Here is a 20,612-nt window from a genome sequence, read left to right on the forward strand (position 1 = left end):
TTTTTAGTTACATTCAAGAAGGGTGAATTAACCACTTTCCAAAACTGTAAACTGTCTTTCCTATTACAACTCTCATGTAGCTTCTCCCAAAGCTCTTGTTTCCTCTCTTTTTTGCAATCTTTTTTCGCCTTGTTATAGAGTTTTCTCAACCTGTTAATTTCTGTTTGATCCCTCTTTATTTTGTGTAGGGCTAATTTTAAGGCAGATAAAGGTTTGCGACAGTCTGTATTAAACCATCCTTTTTCTTGTTGGACATTTTGTTTTTGTTTACAGAGAAACTCCTTACTAATCACCTTAGTTATATCAATAAAATTATTCAAGGTTTCCTCAGCGGTAGAAAGGGGATTTAGACAGGTTTCTAACATGGGGATAGATTTAGCAATAACTATTTGTGTAATAGTGTCTGGATCAACTTTTGCCCATTTTATCGAGTACCCATTTCTTTTATTCAGATTTAGGGCTTTTTGAGTCAACAGGCCCGATTTATTCGTTGGGGAAGATCTAAACGGTCCTCTGATAGATACACTATTTGGGAAGTGATCGCTACTCGCGTCATCTCCTGTGCAGAATGATTGCAGGTCATCCCTCATGTGACTCGAAGTCAATATAAAGTCAATTGTGGTGCTACAACCCCTACCATGGAAAGTAGGGGAAAAATTGATCGGTGGTACAACCAACTCATTGGCAAAACCCACACCTAATGCAAAAAGTTTCTCATTCAGAGCATTCCCGACATTTGAGTGAGCAAAGTGGGTTAACGGACTCCCTTCCTCATCCACAATCCCACATTTGGAGTTAAGATATTCACTACATAATGGGGTATTATAATCGCCACCCCAGATTATCTTGATTGAATAAGAAGGACTATGTTCCTGTTGTTGTTCAATGGTAGCGGTTATCTTATTGACACTTTTCATCAGTTCTGGAGGTAACATGCTATTATAAAAATGTATCAAAAAAATACATGGAGCCCCGTTCCCCCAACAACTTAACTATTTGATAGTTCTCTTCAGATGCTATTATTGTAATTTTCTTAAGTGGAAGGGTGTTGGCTACATAAACTGATAAGCCTCCCTTCGGTCTGCCTGAGGGAGATGGACGGGCACTCGAGAAATACAGTCTGTAACCCTGTAGATGTATTTCGGTTTCACACCATGTTTCCTGACAGCATATTACAGTATGGTTTCTAACTGTTTCTAGCCAATTAGGCAGCGCAATTTTAGTCCGCAGGCCTGCGACATTCCAGAATAGAATTGAAAGAGTTGAGGTGGTCAACTTTGGGACCTTTATAGGAGTTTGCCGCTTAGTGGTCTGGAGTACAACTAGCTTTTGAGGAGACAGTGTGGGAATATGCTCTGAAATATGAGGCCCTCCAGATGATGAACCAGTATTGTTAATGCTGTATGGGGGATCATTTTTACGCAGAGTTTTAACATTTAAATCTTCATGTGGTGGAACCGTCACTACATTCGGTCCTTGGGGTGGAATACGGGGGACTCGAGCTTTACCACTGGTCTCGGGCATAATTGCGCAGTTGTCTTGGACTTTATTTAAGGGATCCGTTTTAACAGTAGACACATTGCGATGAACCTCCCTCATATTACATTTTTCCACCGTATTCAGCATACCTCGAAAATAAAGATTGTAGTTATTTGAGGGGATTGGAGTGACATACAGTCACTCATTGTCATCCAGACCTGACAGGAAGTCATACCCTTTTGAGTGGGAACCATAAAGGGTCTCATAGGGGATCTCATAGACGGGAGATTAATGTGTCTCCCTTCCCTAGTGTGTACACTGGACCATGGCATGGAATGATGATCCCAACAATTCCTAACCGGATCAATGTAGTACTGAAAGGTGGATTGTTGGCAAGTTGCTTGATTAGAATAGAAAGGCCTAGATGAGACTGCCTGCCGAAATGGACGGGAGATAGAAAGCTCTGTGGATAAATCAGTAAATGGTCTATTATAAGGGATTACCTCATCGAATATGGATCTTATTTCATCTGTCTGAAAATTTACCGAGTGCTTCAAATTAGTGGGAAAGACCAGGTTTTTAGGGTAGAAAAACATAAGGTCACGGGCCGTGATTTCATTTGGTCCGTTTGGGGAAGACCAATCAAGGATATATGTAACTGCCCTGGGATCTCTGAAGTTAATTATGACAATATCCCCCGTGATATGTTTTGTACTAGGGCCTAGCCAAGGGAGACGCCTCACATGCAAGATTTCGCCATTGACATGAGGGGGAAGTGAACGATTTTTCCTTAACCAGAAGATTACCTTGTTTTTTAGTTGGTTATAACTTTCATTGATATTCTTTTTACCAGCTAATCCTACCTCCAGGGGCGGGACTCCGGTAAGCACCACCACTAGAGGCAGTGCTTCCGGGGGCAGCTCTACATTTGGCCTCTTAGGAATGGTGGATTTTACAAAAGCTTCACGGGCAGTAACTTTATCGGCGCTAGTTTGGACGTTTTTCTTTTCCTTTAATGCCCCTGCGCTTACGCTATTTTTGACTGTTAATTGTAATACTTTATTAGGCGTTTATTTTGAACTTCCAGTGAAGGGGTCTTTGCTGATGGAATGACAGATAGATCTGTGGTGATTGATGGAGCCTGCTTCACAGTCAAAACTACAGGAGGGGGAACGGGAATCTTCGATCCTCCCTTAATGTCAATTAAAGTTTGTTCCAAATTCCCCAGTTGTTGACCTATATTTTGTAATCTTTCAACCAAAGGTGAAATGAGCGATCTAATTAATTTTTCAATGTTTCCTAATAAATTAGTGCCTAGTTGATCAAGAGTTGGAAGAGATAGTTCAGAGGGCAAAGCAAGCGGCACTGGTAATGGGGAAACAAGGCTCTTTGGGTTAATGCTATCAGTATGTTTTAATTTATTAAATCGGGGTGTAAATCGTAGTGTGTGTCCACCTTTCCTTCTTTTTTTAGCGGGGGGTCCGTTATGCCTAGGGTTAGGCAAAGCTTGTATCATACTGTTGTCATTTTTAATCTCCGCAAGTGGTGATACGGGCAGGACCCCAGCTGTTTGTGTCAAAAGTTCTGGCGAAAAGAAGAGATCTATAAGGAGATCATTTGTTGTGTCTATCGGAGAGGGAGAAGGAGTGTTTTGTAGAAGTAATGGAGTACCATAACTATTAGTGGGCGAGATTTCATTATCAGCATTTGCACTATCGATAGAGGGTAGTGGGGACAGGACCTGTTGCATAGGGCCCAATGAGGACCGCTTATTCTTTATTAATTCGATTGAACGACGTATCTCAGGCCGTCGTTCAGCTAAAATAGCAGTTCTCTCCTGTCCCACTAAGGTCTTTTTAAAATATTTGTCCAAAGTAGTCTGTTTTTCGCTACCCCCTCCTATATTTAAAATGGAATGGACCGGAGAAGTCATTTCACCCTCCAAATACACAGCTTCTTAACAATGCTTACTATAGATGTATTGCGTATATTACCGGGAGAACTGTACTAGGGAATCACATACCGGTCAGATTTGCCAACTCATAAAAAGGGTAGGGCCCGCCTTTTGCCCGGGCTTTGCCCCGGGCTACGACCCGCGCGCGACCCGCGTGCGCGCGACCCGCGTGCGCGCGACCCGCGTGCGCGCAACCCTATCCGCTCAAATAGGTCAAAGGGGTGGGGTCGGGAAGAGGACCAGCTGTGGCGAGTTGGAATCTGCACAGCCCGCTGGTCCTCGCAGTGCCGCCGGTCAGAAAAGGGTTTTAACAATACTGCCCCCCAAAGTTCGTCCACGAGCGGCACCCGCGAAGCGGGTGCCACGAGAAGTAGGATTAAAGTCCTGGGAGGTGTTCCCACAAATCTGCAGCAGCCCACACGGAGTACAGGAGCACCACTCGCTCTCTGGGTGCAGGGAATCCACTGGCAACAAGTCCGCTCTCTCCTTTCAGCACCCTGTCGAGGTGGGGTCGGGAAGAGGACCAGCTGTGGCGAGTTGGAATCTGCACAGCCCGCTGGTCCTCGCAGTCCCGCCGGTCAGAAAAGGGTTTTAACAATACTGCCCCCCAAAGTTCGTCCACGAGCAGCGGGTGCCACGAGAAGTAGGATTAAAGTCCTGGGAGGTGTTCTCATAAATCTGCAGCAGCCCACACGGAGTACAGGAGCACCACTCGCTCTCTCGGTGCAGGGAATCCACTGGCAACAAGTCCGCTCTCTCCTTTCAGCACGCTGTCGAGGTGGGGTCGGGAAGAGGACCAGCTGTGGCGAGTTGGAATCTGCACAGCCCGCTGGTCCTCGCAGTCCCGCCGGTCAGAAAAGAGTTTTAACTATACTGCCCCCCAAAGTTCGTCCACTAGCGGCACCCGCGAAGCGGGTGCCACGAGAAGTAGGATTAAAGTCCTGGGAGGTGTTCTCACAAATCTGCAGCAGCCCACACGGAGTACAGGAGCACCACTCGCTCTCTCGGGGCAGGGAATCCACTGGCAACAAGTCCGCTCTCTCCTTTCAGCACGCTGTCGAGGTGGGGTCGGGAAGAGGACCAGCTGTGGCGAGTTGGAATCTGCACAGCCCGCTGGTCCTCGCAGTCCCGCCGGTCAGAAAAGGGTTTTAACAATACTGCCCCCCAAAGTTCGTCCATGAGCGGCCCCCGCAAAGCGGGTGCCACGAGAAGTAGGATTAAAGTCCTGGGAGGTGTTCTCACAAATCTGCAGCAGCCCACACGGAGTACAGGAGCACCACTCGCGCTCTCGGTGCAGGGAATCCACTGGCAACAAGTCCGCTCTCTCCTTTCAGCACGCTGTCGAGGTGGGGTCGGGAAGAGGACCAGCTGTGGCGAGTTGGAATCTGCACAGCCCGCTGGTCCTCGCAGTCCCGCCGGTCAGAAAAGGGTTTTAACAATACTGCCCCCCAAAGTTCGTCCACGAGCGGCACCCGCGAAGCGGGTGCCTCGAGAAGTAGGATTAAAGTCCTGGGAGGTGTTCTCACAAATCTGCAGCAGCCCACACGGAGTACAGGAGCACCACTCGCTCTCTCGGTGCAGGATTACTTTCTAGACCCTAGCTTAAAATGTTTGAACATTTTTTACTCTTCCGCTCCTTTTTAGGTCTTGCTGAGCCAGCGCATGCGTTGCTCTGTCAGACATTTAGTTAGGGCTTTTAAAAGTGCTGCCACACGGCCTAGCGCTTGCGTTCATGTGTGCGTGCACGCGTGCAGCCGCCAGCTTTCAGCGCCCTGGCTTTCCATTATGGCTTTCCTTTGCCGCGTGCACCACTCGCAGGCTCACCTCCGGCTCCCCCTCCCGCCACACAGCGCTCTCGAATATACCTCATCGATAAGCGGCACCACCGAGGAGCCTCACCTCAAACTCATCGTGATGTGCCCCGCATTGAAGTCCTCACAGAAGCCACTCACCATGAGTTGCTCACTCCGCTGCGCCCATAATGGGTTAACTTCCACCTTACAGGAAGAAAAAAGAAAATGTGCCACCACCTAAACTTGGCGCACATATGCTTGCAATACAAAATGACAAATGTGGTAGATGACTGTCTTGAATTTGTATTGTACATTGTGTATCATTGTTTTAAAGTGCCATCATAGCTTCTATATTTAGAAGCAATGTTTTGGGCATCTTTGAGCGGTAAAACAATGATAAGTTATGCACAATATTATTCCAAGGTAGCTGCTTAGTTATCATCGCACTGTGCTGTCATCTTTGATTGCTAAAGTGTATGGTCATCACTATTGTACTAAGCCAAGGTGGCCAATGTAATACTGCTAAACATAGGGGCATATTAGCAAGGTGGCAATATGAAATTATCGCCGCTTTTGCAGCCGTTTTCGGACGAAAAGCAGCGATAATTTCATCACCTTATCAGCAAAGACACGCTATCGCGTGTTTTGCTGATTTTGCGCCCTTTTCAACAACGCCCAGCTTTTCATCTCTAATGAGATGCAAAGCGGGCTTTCCAGTGCAAAATAATAGGAGAAATGTCAGTAAGCGACATTTCTCCAATTATCAAGCTGCACGCTAACAAGCAGAGCATTAGGAAAAGTAGCGCTAACCACAGTTAACGCTACTTTCCTAACACCTGCTTGTGACCTGATTTAGCCATGTAATCCAATGGGAGGTGGGTTACATGGCTAAGATTGCCCTGCCCTATCAACAAGGTTATCGACATTTTCAGTGGAATATCGCTGGAAAACTAGCGTTACTCCATTGAAAATGGCGATAATCCCCGCTATCGCTGGGATTTTTATCTCCATGGGGTTAAGCGTTGTTAATACAACGCTAACATGGAGATTATCGTCCGGATAGCGGGTGATAGATTTACTCACGCTAGCAGCGATCAGCGATAATTATCGCTGCCGCTTGCTATTATACCCCAAAGTGACTATATTGGATAGGTAAAATAATTAGACACTATGGACAATATCATTCTAAAGTGGCTTCTTAATTTAGAAATAGTGGCAGCACAAGATGGAGCACACTGGAGATGAAATGAAGGGCAATCAGGCAGCCAGATAGGACAGCCTGGGGAGCTGCAGGTTTCTCAAAATACAAGTAGAGCAAAATAAATGAAAGGGTATTTATAAAAGAAATAAAAAATGGAAATCTAAAGGACTGTCCACTTGCCCAGAAAATTAAGTAAACTAATTTTCAGACAGGTGTGCACTTGTTACCAGGACACATGCTCTTGCTCACAGGGTGATAGAGGCTGTGGAAGAAATGAGTTACACGAGTGCCCTAGGCAGTATGCTGTCATGGGGGGGGGAAGCAGTGTAATGATGACACTTGAACAGACAAAAGAGAGATGGCCAAAAGACCTTCTCTGTATGTTTAGGTATTTGGAGTTTTTGTTATGTTTACAAGGGTCGGGCAGACACCACTGCCCTTACATGTAACATAGATTACCATCTCCCATCCTTGTATCCCTCTTCCTTACCCTGACCTCTACCCCCCATCACGTCACAAGTGCAAATGTAAATGTTAAGCACCCAGAATAATGTGCTGCATGACTAAAAACGTATAAGGCCCCAAAGGCGAGACCTATTGGCTATGCCAGTGCTTGTTACCCCATGTCATCAAGTACATTACCAAGTAGTTTTGATCCTCTAAAATGTAATTTTTTAAGTAGACCTCTCTGAGTGGAGTCTAGTTTCCGGGGCTTCATCCAAAGCATGTAGGACCAGCTATTGAAGCCCTAATTGAAGCTGCGGCAGCCCACAAGCTTTTATTTTCTTGTTTCCCCTTTGGTCTCCTATTTTTCCTGTTTCCCCAGCTCAAATAAATGTTACTTCTACGCGCAGTGCCAAGATCCTCTGGCGCAGGAGGTATTTGTTTGTTATAGATAATTTGATAAAGATTTTAGATGGTGTTTGCAATTCCATTGAAGTGCAGCAGCCTGACCAGGCATGCACTTGACCTGACAGTGACCAGAAGCACATGTTTGTGCATGAATAAAAGACCAACTCTTGAGAAAAGGATACAATGGAATGATGGATGTAAAACAGGGCTTTTTGGCAGGAAGAAATCCTGTGAAGAAAAAGAAATACCTTTCTATTCCACCAACGCATACCACAGATCATCCCTGTGATGACCGTTCAGGGTTCAAAGGGTTTGCTCACCTGGTTTTTGGTGGGAAGTGTCAGCTGTCTGGCCACAACCACAAAGTTGATAGGTGTTCTGAATACTGAAACCCCATGTTAGTTGTTTTCCAGAGAGGCAGTGGCATCCATGCAAGATAGGATTGCTTGGCTGTTTCTTTTGCGAGAGAATATGGTGGCATCATGAATGCTGAACACCACCCATCATCCCTTGTTTTTCCAAAATGGCCTTGGCATTGATGCAAGGTGCAAGCAATTGACTGTTTCTTCTGAGAGACTGCATTTTCAGTATCTTGGAACATCCACATTCTATAGGAATCTATTGAAAATGATCCACAGCGATCTCAGAGGAAGAGATTGTGAAACCTGGGATTTTGCGCAGTTAAAAATAAGTACACACTGACCGTCCTGGGTGTAATAATTTTAATCCTTTAGGGAAATAGTACATAGTTATAAGAAAAAAACGAAATAGTTATACGTGGTTTTGGTCAAAGATCAAACATCTGTTTGGCAGCCTTCTCTTCCACCCCCAACTATTTTCTCTACTGATGAGGGAAGTTATCCCGAAACCCTAGCCATGTCTCGGGCGATATCCAAAAACCCGGCACATGTATCGGGTCTAGAGATCATCAGTTCTACAAGTACCTACTTGCACCCACTGGGGTGAACCACTCGAGAACTCCATGTTCCAGAGTCCCTAGGGGCGAACCGGAGGAGGGGCTAGCGGTGTGCGCTCCATTGCGATTGCTTATACAAATTGGCTCCCTTGAGCTTTGAGCTGACGGGCTCCTGGACGACGCACCTGCGTGCCGGTTCTGGCAACGAGGCAGTTGACGGTTGTTTGGCGGCCTTCTCTTCCACCCCTAAATATATTTTCTCTACTGATGAGGGAAGTTATCCCGAAACCCGAGCCATGTCTCTGGCGATATCCAAAAACCTGGGACATGTATCGGGTCTAGAGATCATCAGTTCTACAAGTACCTACTTGCACCCACTGGGGTGAACCACTCGAGAACTCCATGTACCAGAGTCCCGAGGGGCGAACCGGAGGAGGGGCTAGCGGTGTGCGCTCCATTGCGATTGCTTATACAAATTGGCTCCCTTGAGCTTTGAGCTGACGGGCTCCTGGACGACGCACCTGCGTGCCGGTTCTGGCATCGAGGCCTTTGACGGTTGTTTGGCGGCCTTCTCTTCCACCCCTAACTATTTTCTCTACTGATGAGGGAAGTTATCCCGAAACCCGGGCCATGTCTCGGGCCATATCCAAAAACCCGGGACATGTATCGGGTCTAGACATCATCAGTTCTACAAGTACCTACATGCACCCACTGGGGTGAACCACTCGAGAACTCCATGTACCAGAGTCCCTAGGGGCGAACCGGAGGAGGGGCTAGCTCTGTGCGCTCCATTGCGATTGCTTATACAAATTGGCTCCTTTGAGCTTTGAGCTGACGGGCTCCTGGACGACGCACCTGCGGGCCGGTTCTGGCATCGAGGCATTTGACGGTTGTTTGGCGGCCTTCTCTTCCACCCCTAACTATTTTCTCTATTGATGAGGGAAGTTATCCCGAAACCCGAGCCATGTCTCTGGCGATATCCAAAAACCCGGGACATGTATCGGGTCTAGAGATCATCAGTTCTACAAGTACCTACTTGCACCCACTGGGGTGAGCCACTCGAGAACTCCATGTACCAGAGTCCCGAGGGGCGAACCGGAGGAGGGGCTAGCGGTGTGCGCTCCATTGCGATTGCTTATACAAATTGGCTCCCTTGAGCTTTGAGCTGACGGGCTCCTGGACGATGCACCTGCGTGCCGGTTCTGGCATCGAGGCCTTTGACGGTTGTTTGGCGGCCTTCTCTTCCACCCCTAACTATTTTCTCTACTGATGAGGGAAGTTATCCCGAAACCCGAGCCATGTCTCAGGCGATATCCAAAAACCCGGGACATGTATCGGGTCTAGAGATCATCAGTTCTACAAGTACCTACTTGCACCCACTGGGGTGAACCACTCGAGAACTCCATGTACCAGAGTCCCTAGGGGCGAACCGGAGGAGGGGCTAGCGGTGTGCGCTCCATTGCGATTGCTTATACAAATTGGCTCCCTTGAGCTTTGAGCTGACGGGATCCTGGACGACGCACCTGCGTGCCGGTTCTGGCATCGTGGCCTTTGACGGTTGTTTGGCGGCCTTCTCTTCCACCCCTAACTATTTTCTCTACTGATGAGGGAAGTTATCCCGAAACCCGAGCCATGTCTCAGGCGATATCCAAAAACCCGGGACATGTATCGGGTCTAGAGATCATCAGTTCTACAAGTACCTACTTGCACCCACTGGGGTGAACCACTCGAGAACTCCATGTACCAGAGTCCCTAGGGGCGAACCGGAGGAGGGGCTAGCTGTGTGCGCTCCATTGCGATTGCTTATACAAATTGGCTCCTTTGAGCTTTGAGCTGACGGGCTCCTGGACGACGCACCTGCGGGCCGGTTCTGGCATCGAGGCCTTTGACGGTTCTTTGGCGGCCTTCTCTTCCACCCCTAACTATTTTCTCTACTGATGAGGGAAGTTATCCCGAAACCCGAGCCATGTCTCTGGCGATATCCAAAAACCCGGGACATGTATCGGGTCTAGAGATCATCAGTTCTACAAGTACCTACTTGCACCCACTGGGGTGAACCACTCGAGAACTCCATGTACCAGAGTCCCGAGGGGCGAACCGGAGGAGGGGCTAGCGGTGTGCGCTCCATTGCGATTGCTTATACAAATTGGCTCCCTTGAGCTTTGAGCTGACGGGCTCCTGGACGACGCACCTGCGTGCCGGTTCTGGCATCGAGGCCTTTGACGGTTGTTTGGCGGCCTTCTCTTCCACCCCTAACTATTTTCTCTACTGATGAGGGAAGTTATCCCGAAACCCGGGCCATGTCTCGGGCCATATCCAAAAACCCGGGACATGTATCGGGTCTAGACATCATCAGTTCTACAAGTACCTACATGCACCCACTGGGGTGAACCACTCGAGAACTCCATGTACCAGAGTCCCTAGGGGCGAACCGGAGGAGGGGCTAGCTGTGTACGCTCCATTGCGATTGCTTATACAAATTGGCTCCTTTGAGCTTTGAGCTGACGGGCTCCTGGACGACGCACCTGCGGGCCGGTTCTGGCATCGAGGCCTTTGACGGTTGTTTGGCGGCCTTCTCTTCCACCCCTAACTATTTTCTCTACTGATGAGGGAAGTTATCCCGAAACCCGAGCCATGTCTCTGGCGATATCCAAAAACCCGGTACATGTATCGGGTCTAGAGATCATCAGTTCTACAAGTACCTACTTGCACCCACTGGGGTGAACCACTCGAGAACTCCATGTACCAGAGTCCCGAGGGGCGAACCGGAGGAGGGGCTAGCGGTGTGCGCTCCATTGCGATTGCTTATACAAATTGGCTCCCTTGAGCTTTGAGCTGACGGGCTCCTGGACGATGCACCTGCGTGCCGGTTCTGGAATCGAGGCCTTTGGCGGTTGTTTGGCGGCCTTCTCTTCCACCCCTAACTATTTTCTCCACTGATGAGGGAAGTTATCCCGAAACCCGAGCCATGTCTCAGGCGATATCCAAAAACCCGGGACATGTATCGGGTCTAGAGATCATCAGTTCTACAAGTACCTACTTGCACCCACTGGGGTGAACCACTCGAGAACTCCATGTACCAGAGTCCCTAGGGGCGAACCGGAGGAGGGGCTAGCGGTGTGCGCTCCATTGCGATTGCTTATACAAATTGGCTCCCTTGAGCTTTGAGCTGACGGGATCCTGGACGACGCACCTGCGTGCTGGTTCTGGCATCGTGGCCTTTGGCGGTTGTTTGGCGGCCTTCTCTTCCACCCCTAACTATTTTCTCTACTGATGAGGGAAGTTATCCCGAAACCCGAGCCATGTCTCAGGCGATATCCAAAAACCCGGGACATGTATCGGGTCTAGAGATCATCAGTTCTACAAGTACCTACTTGCACCCACTGGGGTGAACCACTCGAGAACTCCATGTACCAGAGTCCCTAGGGGCGAACCGGAGGAGGGGCTAGCTGTGTGCGCTCCTTTGCGATTGCTTATACAAATTAGCTCCTTTGAGCTTTGAGCTGACGGGCTCCTGGACGACGCACCTGCGGGCCGGTTCTGGCATCGAGGCCTTTGACGGTTGTTTGGCAGCCTTCTCTTCCACCCCTAACTATTTTCTCTACTGATGAGGGAAGTTATCCCGAAACCCGAGCCATGTCTCTGGCGATATCCAAAAACCCGGGACATGTATCGGGTCTAGAGATCATCAGTTCTACAAGTACCTACTTGCACCCACTGGGGTGAACCACTCGAGAACTCCATGTACCAGAGTCCCGAGGGGCGAACCGGAGGAGGGGCTAGCGGTGTGCGCTCCATTGCGATTGCTTATACAAATTGGCTCCCTTGAGCTTTGAGCTGACGGGCTCCTGGACGATGCACCTGCGTGCCGGTTCTGGCATCGTGGCCTTTGACGGTTGTTTGGCGGCCTTCTCTTCCACCCCTAACTATTTTCTCTACTGATGAGGGAAGTTATCCCGAAACCCGAGCCATGTCTCAGGCGATATCCAAAAACCCGGGACATGTATCGGGTCTAGAGATCATCAGTTCTACAAGTACCTACTTGCACCCACTGGGGTGAACCACTCGAGAACTCCATGTACCAGAGTCCCTAGGGGCGAACCGGAGGAGGGGCTAGCGGTGTGCGCTCCATTGCGATTGCTTATAATGCTCCAGCATGACACAGTGTATTCTTGTTTTCCTAATTGACCAAAACTCGTACATTTCTTCATATGGACTTTTGGACTTCACCCTTGCACTTCAAGGACTATGATGAAAAATGTCACTCCTGGTTTGGGTATCAAGCTGCACAGCCGGGCATGAAGCAGGACATCTATCATCCCTGCTCCGCTTTTCGACTCCACCTTTGCCCACCTTGTCACAGGCTGCCTTGAGGTCAGCAAGTTCTCCAATCCCAACCAAGCCTTTGGCAAGGTGGAAGAAGGCCGAGTCTGAGTCTCCATATCTGGCTAGGCTGTTAAGTCTCCGACTCCACTTCCCTTCCAGGTGGCCTTTACCTCAGGCCCGAGAGCCCCAGACCTCTCCCCTGGGCCCCTCTCCTTTGTCTGGCCATGCTCCCAAGAGCAGACTGGGACCCAAATCCGGCCCTGGCAAATTGCTTGGCCAGCCCCCCAGGGGTTCGGGGGTGTGGATGAGCTGTTAACCAGGGCCGATTTCTGCCGATTTCGTTACAGCGGCGGATATTACAGCTATGCTACAAAAATGCCCATGTAACAAAATCGTCCCCCAGGGGCGCAAAACCGGGCCACAACCCTGGCAGCCCACCGGGGAAATGCCCGGTGCCCGCTATGGCCAGTCCAGCCCAGCTGTTTCCCGAGGCACGGAAATGCCTAGCACCTCATGTCTAGACCTCAACAGGGCAGGTAGAGCCCCACCCCTGACCCCCAAACTGCAGGTTCCGTAGAGGTCGGGACATCGCATCAGGAATGTGAAGGGACCCGCGGAGCCGCCGACCAAGGGAACTATGTTTAATTTTAAATTCAGCCCCCCCTTTCACAGTGGGTAAGTATTTCCTCACAAGACTTTGGGGATCACCTCACGAACCCTTCACATTCTTTGCTCGTGCACGACTTAGATAAAAACTGGAGTTCGTCTCACTGGCTGTTTTTCCCACATCTGTTCTGTCAGGGTATTAAAAAACAAGAACTGTCCTCTCCCCAGTAATGTTCATTATCTCACTGTGACTCTGAATGCTGCCTATTTTTTTTCAGTTTTTTTCACAACGTGGACTTCGCTCAGGGGCATTAGGACGCTTTACTTGAGCACCGGATTACCTTTCAGAAAGTCAGAATATGTTTGTTACCATAACAGCGTACACTTGGGGAGTGAGGGGGGAAGGTGCAATCAAATGAGAATAAAGATGGAAAGAACAAGTGAGAAGCAATAAAGAAAGCCCAGAAGAAAGAGGGAGAAAACAGTGACAATCACAGACCGAACAAGGAGAGACGTGGAGAAAGTGTGTGTGTGGGTGTGGGTGGGGGGGGCGGAGGTGGGGGGAGGGGAGTATAAAGACACATTAGAGAGAAAAAGGAACACATGCAAAGTAGGTAGAAAAACAGAAGGGAAGGGTAGGCGTCAATTGTAAAAGAAAAGGCGATTGATGTATGCAAGGAGAAAGACCAATGAAGAAAAAGACAACAAAAGAGAAAGGGCGAAGGGCAGGAGGGAGGGAAGGCATTATGAAAGTATGTGCGACTATAGATAATGAAGAGATAGAAGAGGAGGGAAAGTAACTGCGAGAAACATGGATACTGATTGGAGGCGATGGCGGGAAGGGGCTTAAAGTTTAAATCTGTGTGTGATGAAGCATGAGTGAGCAAGTACGTTTGTAGGCGTGTCTGAGTGTATGAATGAACATACGTAATGGAGGCAGAGGGGCTCATCTGTACCTAATGACACTCCCCCAAAACAGTAATTACGAAATGTTGGGTGTAGTTGATATGTCAAGCTTTGCCTATGTATGCAGTAGAGGAATGGAAATAAATGAATGCACAAAAACAGTGAAATATTTAATTATTTAGAGCTATTACTGCTTCAAAAATGTAGTGTACACATACAACAATCACAAGCGGAGTTGTAGAGTAGCTTTATTCCATAATATAAGGGCCCGCAGGGAGCGGAAAGAACAACATCAGTCACCACGGGAGTCAGCTGTCATCTGACTGACAGTTACAATGACGTCATATAAATATACAATGAACGTTCCATGATGACACCGGGTGATGTCAGGTCATGGAGAAGGAAAACATACTATGCTAGATAACCACCCACACAATAACAAAAGCTATAACATGTACAAATCTCCCTTTCCCAAGGAAAAGAAAACAGTACATTCTACTCCATCACATAGTCTTCTCTACCCCCTCTAGAGGACAAAACCCTTACTGGTTTCGGGGCGGTGTCTCCCATGCATACGGCGGGGGAACCAGTTCCTTCTTTACTGGTACATACCACAGAGTCTTCTTGGGCTAGAACAGTGTCACCATTTTCAACATTTGAACTCCTAGAACTTTCTACTAACTGCGAAGAATCTCTGGGGCTGGCATCGGCATGCGATTGGTTTTGACTTTCAGATATGTCTTCCCATTCAAGCACACTATCGTTAAGGTTCCCTTCTTCTTTACCAACATTTTTCATAATTATCTTTTCTTGTCCTTGTTTCAGTCTTACCATATCGTCTTTACTACGCCATCCTTCACCCTCTATGTATACAGCACCATTAGAAGCCTTACCGATCCTCATGGGTTTACTAAACTTTGACTCTCCCTTACTCACCAAACCAGGCTTCTTCATCAAAACCCAATCTCCTGGCGTCACACATTTGTCTTTCACCCTGTTTACCATATCAGAGTATGCTTTGGCTGTCTTCTATTTTCTATCAATGTTCTCTTTTACCTTGAGCTCTTTCTCACATATTTCTTTAGATTTGGTAACAGTACCACTCCATTCACGTATTTTAGGTGTTATGATGTTGTTACATGTTCTTCCTCTCATCAAAAAAAATGGAGTATGCCTAGTGGCCTCTTTTGGTGTATTGTTATATGCATTTATCTTCACCCTTATGAAATCTTTCACATCCATTTTATTCGCAATGGCCATTTGTATTCCTTCCTTAAAGAACCTGTTCAGTCTTTCAACTTGGCCGTTGCTCTTAGGACTGTACAGTGGTGTTTTTTCCTGTGCAATACCAGAGTTTTCTAAAAACTCGTTCATCATACGAGAAACCAATTGTGATCCATTGTCTGACACTAGGACCTTTGGTTGTCCCTCTTTGTCAAAGACTTTCTTTAAAAATGTTATGACCACTTCTGTCGTAACCACGTTCACAAACTTATAACATACCCATTTTGAATAGTAGTCTGTCAATACTATCAAGTATTTGCTTTCATTTGGCAATAAATTAAATGGTCCTGCAAAGTCAATTGCAATTTTCGCCCAAGGTCCATCCGGGATTTCTACAATTTGCAGTTCATTCTTCTCAACCCTCCAATGCTTATCTGACTTTAAACATTGCTCACATTGATCTACGTAGTTTCTTATTTCACTGTCCACGCCTGGCCACCAATAATGCATCCTTAGAATGTTCCTTGTGGCAGTGATACCAGGATGTCCTCTGTGAGCTAGCTTTATTATTTTTTGTCTGAGTTCATATGGCGGCACAAAGACTTCGCACCTTTTTAAGAAACCACTTTCCAACGTTAATTCATCACTCACTTGCTGGTAATTTCTCAGTTCATTTGGCAGGTTCCTTACAGGTGGCCATTTAGATCGCACATATGTGTTTACTTTAGCTAGAACAGGGTCTTTTGCCATGTCCTCCTGCCATTCCTCATTAGTTATCGATCCTTCACACATTATTGTGGCATCGATCAGCGCCACCACACATTCTGTGTCATCCTGAGCTTCTTCTTTTTGATTTTGTATAGGCAAACGTGATAAACAATCTGCTCTACTGTTCTTGCCCCCTTTAATGTGCTCTATTTTGAAATTAAATTCTTGAAGCTTTGACATCAACCTTATCAGTCTAGAGCTCGCATTGCCGTTGCCTCGACCCTGGCCATCCAACATGTATATTAATGGTTTATGGTCAGTCACTAACGTGAAACTTTTTCCCCATAAATAATCTTTAAGCTTGTGCACTGCCCATACACATGCTAAGGTTTCGCGTTCAATTGTACTGTAATTGACCTCTGTCTCATTTAGCCTTCTAGAGATGAAGGCAATTGTATTTTCTTCATTTCCCTGTTTCTGACAGAACACAGCACCAATTCCTTCAGCACTGGCATCCACAGTTACTATGTTTTCTAATTGTGGGTCATCGGGTTTCAGTGCAGATGCATTTGCTATTTCCTCTTTGACAGTTTTGAAGGCTTGTTCCTGCTCGTTCGTCCATTTAAACACCACATTTTTTCTTAAAAGTCTTCTGAGAGGTTCCACCTTTTTTGCATACTTTTGCATGAACTTTGCATAATATTCACTGAGGCCAAGAAATGACTTAAGAGTTTCCTTGTCTTTTGGTTCTGGGGCCCCCCTTATGGCATGTACAAGATCGTCCTTTGGCAAGATACCTTCTGCTGTTAAGATGTGCCCCAGATATTCAATCTTACTCGTCATAAATCTGCATTTGTCCTTTGAGACAGTCATGCCTTTCTTTTTGAGAACATCCAAAACCTTATCAATTAGCTTTAAGTGGTCTTGTTCTGTCTCTGAATGCAAAAGAATGTCATCTTGAAAGGCTTCCACCCCTTTCATTCCCCCGAACAGGATGTCCATTAGTTTTTGAAAAACACCAGAAGAGGATGCCAACCCGAATGGTAGCCGCACATACCTAAATGCCCCGAATGGTGTTATGAACGTAGTTCGTTTTTGAGACCTTTCAGATAGACAAACCTGATGGTATGCAGCTCTTAAGTCAATTAATGAGAAAAACTTTGAACCCGATACTGACTGAAGTATGTCTTGAATTTTTGGTAGAGGATGGCAGTTTGCAATTATGTTTCTGTTCAACGATCTCAGGTCCACACACAACCTGATGTCACCAGTTTTCTTTTTCTTTGAAACAACAATAGCAGAAATCCATTCAGACTCATCTGCTTCCTCGATTACTCCTTCTTTCATCAATTTCTCTAGTACCTCCTTCAATTCTTTCTTTATAGACAATGGAACGGTTCTTACTTTATGTTTACATGGTATGGCACCTTCTTTCAATTTAATGTCATGAATAAAACCTTTGACGCATCCAATTACATTTTTTAACACCTCCTTATGTTTGTCAAGAGTAGTTGTTAAATCTACTTTATCCTCCTCTATGCTCATACTATTCACCCATTCCTCTCTCAAGATTACTGGGTCTTTAGCTCCAGGCACCAAAATAACTCCTAACTGGGCTAGATCTCTCCATCCCACTAATATCCTCCCTTTTTCTGCCACATAGATTTTAGTCTCGATAACTCTTTCCCTGAAACTAACCGTGTCATTGAAATATCCTAACATATTTATATCCTTTTCACCAAAGGCTTTGGGGTTTACATCTGATTCTATGAGCTTAACATTCTGCCATTTTTCATCAAAAAGAACATCTGAGATGGTTGTTATGGGTGCCCCAGAATCCGCGGTGAACTTTAGCTCAACCTCCCCAATCTTTACATCCCCAATGGGACCCTTTATTTTACCATCCTCCATCTCAACATACAGAACAATGTTTGCACACATTTCTTCATCAAAATTTCCTACAGTGTTAATGCTCATGCTATTACTCATGCTTTTAGTTTTACATAAGGTAGAATAATGACCATATTTTTTACATTTGACACATTTCTTACCAACTGCAGGACAATTCTTGTAATCAGCTAAGTGCTCATTAGATCCACACCTGAAACAGCTTAATTGCTTACCTCCTACTTTCCTTTCACCCAAATTTTTCTCATATGTTTTACCATCACCCTTCCTTTTGTCCTGTAAATAAAATACATTAGTGTTATTTCCTGCAAGCGACAATTCTTTAGTAGATACTAGCGATCTCTTGATTCCCCTAGCTATATCTATGACTTCTTGCAAGGTTGGCCTTTTGCATGCCAACAACCTCTCTTGCACCTTTTTCGAATAACAATAGAAAACAATTTGATCTCTTATGTACACATCTGTCATTTCTTCATATTCACATTCTACAGCAAGAATCCTCAAACAAGCAATATATTCATCAACTGTTTATCCTTCTTGTTGTTTTCTTAGAGCAACCTTGTGCCTTGCAACCATAATGTTATTTTCCTCATCAAATTGTCTTTCTAGCCTTTTTAAGGCTTCCTGATACTCGTTCAGAGGTATGAATGTTCCAGGTGGATTCTCATATTCGGGCAAGCTGTCAAAAACGTCTTGCCCTGCTTTTCCTAATAACCCAAATAACAATGAACACTTCCTTTCGGCGTCAAATGCTTTTCCATCTATAGATATATTATAATTTTCAAATGCTCTTATCCATTTCTTACACTTCATCGTGGGTTTTCCAGGCTCATCTAGGAAACGAGGAGGTGCACATATATTATTACATTCAGCCATGTTTTCCACAAGTTTCTATATTTTTTTTCCAGAAATCAGTCTTTATGTTTAGATGGCTTTAAATAGGTTTCTCATACAGCCACTTGTTAAAGATATTTCGCTTCCTTTTTATTTCATATTTATTTCCAAATACTGCTTTACAGAGCAATTATGCTGTGGACTTACTTGAATTTTTTTTTCTTTTATCCATACATTCAGGTTTTAAGATATTACACAGCGCGATGTTCGCTGTGTACGCTTACCGCCTCGTTATTTGTTTTCTCTGAGGCAAAGTCAATTTCCAAAATGGCTGCACGCAGATCACGTTTGATGACGTGTAATGCCACGGTCCAATGAATTTCCAGTTAGAATTATCCCGGCATGCTTCACGCGACACAGCTGAGGTGATTTACTGCGCCTTCAGCTGTTGCCTGACACTGACAGGAAACCGCGCCAAAACATGAAGCAACACCAACAGCCAGTTTCTATGTAAGATTACATTTGCTGTCGCACTTTAATTTCTCTTCTTGTCCCATCCCACTCTTCCCCTTCATCATTAACGCTGTCCCTCCTCTCATGTCACCGCTGACATGCAATCCCATCAGGTCGTACAGCTCCTTTACAACTACGAATCACATAGGCTTTAAGTGGAGCTGGTCCTAAAACTGTTTTTCAAATGGATTTCTATTGGGCCCTGTGTTCATGTCCTTTACTGTAAAGGCAAAAGTATTGATCAATTTGTATTTCTCATAAATGACTGTAATAAACCCTAAGGGAATCCATGTCAACAAAGCAGTGTCTGTTTACGTTTCACATACTTTACTTCATCGTGCATACCCTAAGAGTATTTGCTTTCTCGAGATGTGTTTCTGTGGTTTTATTTCTACACATTATTTGGCTCTTGCATAGCACATATTGTGAACCGAGTCACCTCCGTGTGACTGGATGAGTTCAGGTTAAGGGTGGGTGTTTATGACTTGGCATGATTGAGAGCCCTGAAGCTGAAGGCAGTACATGTTTCTCACAGTGCCTGCCATTGGCTCATTAAGGTATTCATACTAAATGCACATCCATCCAATCTTGGATGTCTCTGCAGAGTGCGCAGAGCGATGGTCATTGGTAAATGTCAGTAAAAGCTACACTTGAGCGCGTGCAGCCAGAGGCTGGGTCACAGCTAGCTTTGCATGCCCATCAGCACAAAGTGAAGCCAGAGTTCTAGGGCCCTTTTTCTCCCCACATCCTTATGAAATCCTTCATTTGCATTTTTTGCGTAATGTCTTACCAGTTCAGCACCTACTCTTTACTCTCTCCTTCTCTTTGATTTTCTTTTCATCAGTGCAGAAATGACATGGTCTCAGCTGGATCCGGCGTTTATTATTGAGCCGGATTTGGGCCGGCATCAGTGAAATATGCTGATGGTGTTCTAATGTACCTGGCCCACAACAGGACTCATATAGCAGCTGCATGTTGTCTGCTGTCCTTTCAAAGTAACACCTATATGGGATGAGGGGGGGTTCTTCTGTTCTTTAGCAGCTGGGTCCACAACAAGGTCTCACTTATAGGGCCAGCAGCCCCTGTTGGTTCCAGTGGCAACCTGGCTGTGGGTTATCTGGCGCCGAACACGTACATGCCAAAGCAATGGAGGGAAACACATGCACTTAGCTTGCTATGGCTTCACAAATGCTCAGATAAACTATGATTTGCAGGCATTTTTGTACAACCAATGTATCTAAGAGCTAGGCATACAAAGCAAAAGTGTCAGATATTTCTGACTGTATGATTGATTACACTAATAATGATATAAGTAACACTTAAATGATAGTTGTATTAGTTTGTTCTATGCTGATGCTAGTCAGCCTTATGTTGGTTGTAAGACCGCTTCAC

Source organism: Lissotriton helveticus, chromosome 12 (genome assembly GCF_964261635.1).
Source record: "Lissotriton helveticus chromosome 12, aLisHel1.1, whole genome shotgun sequence".
NCBI lineage: Eukaryota > Metazoa > Chordata > Amphibia > Caudata > Salamandridae > Lissotriton > Lissotriton helveticus.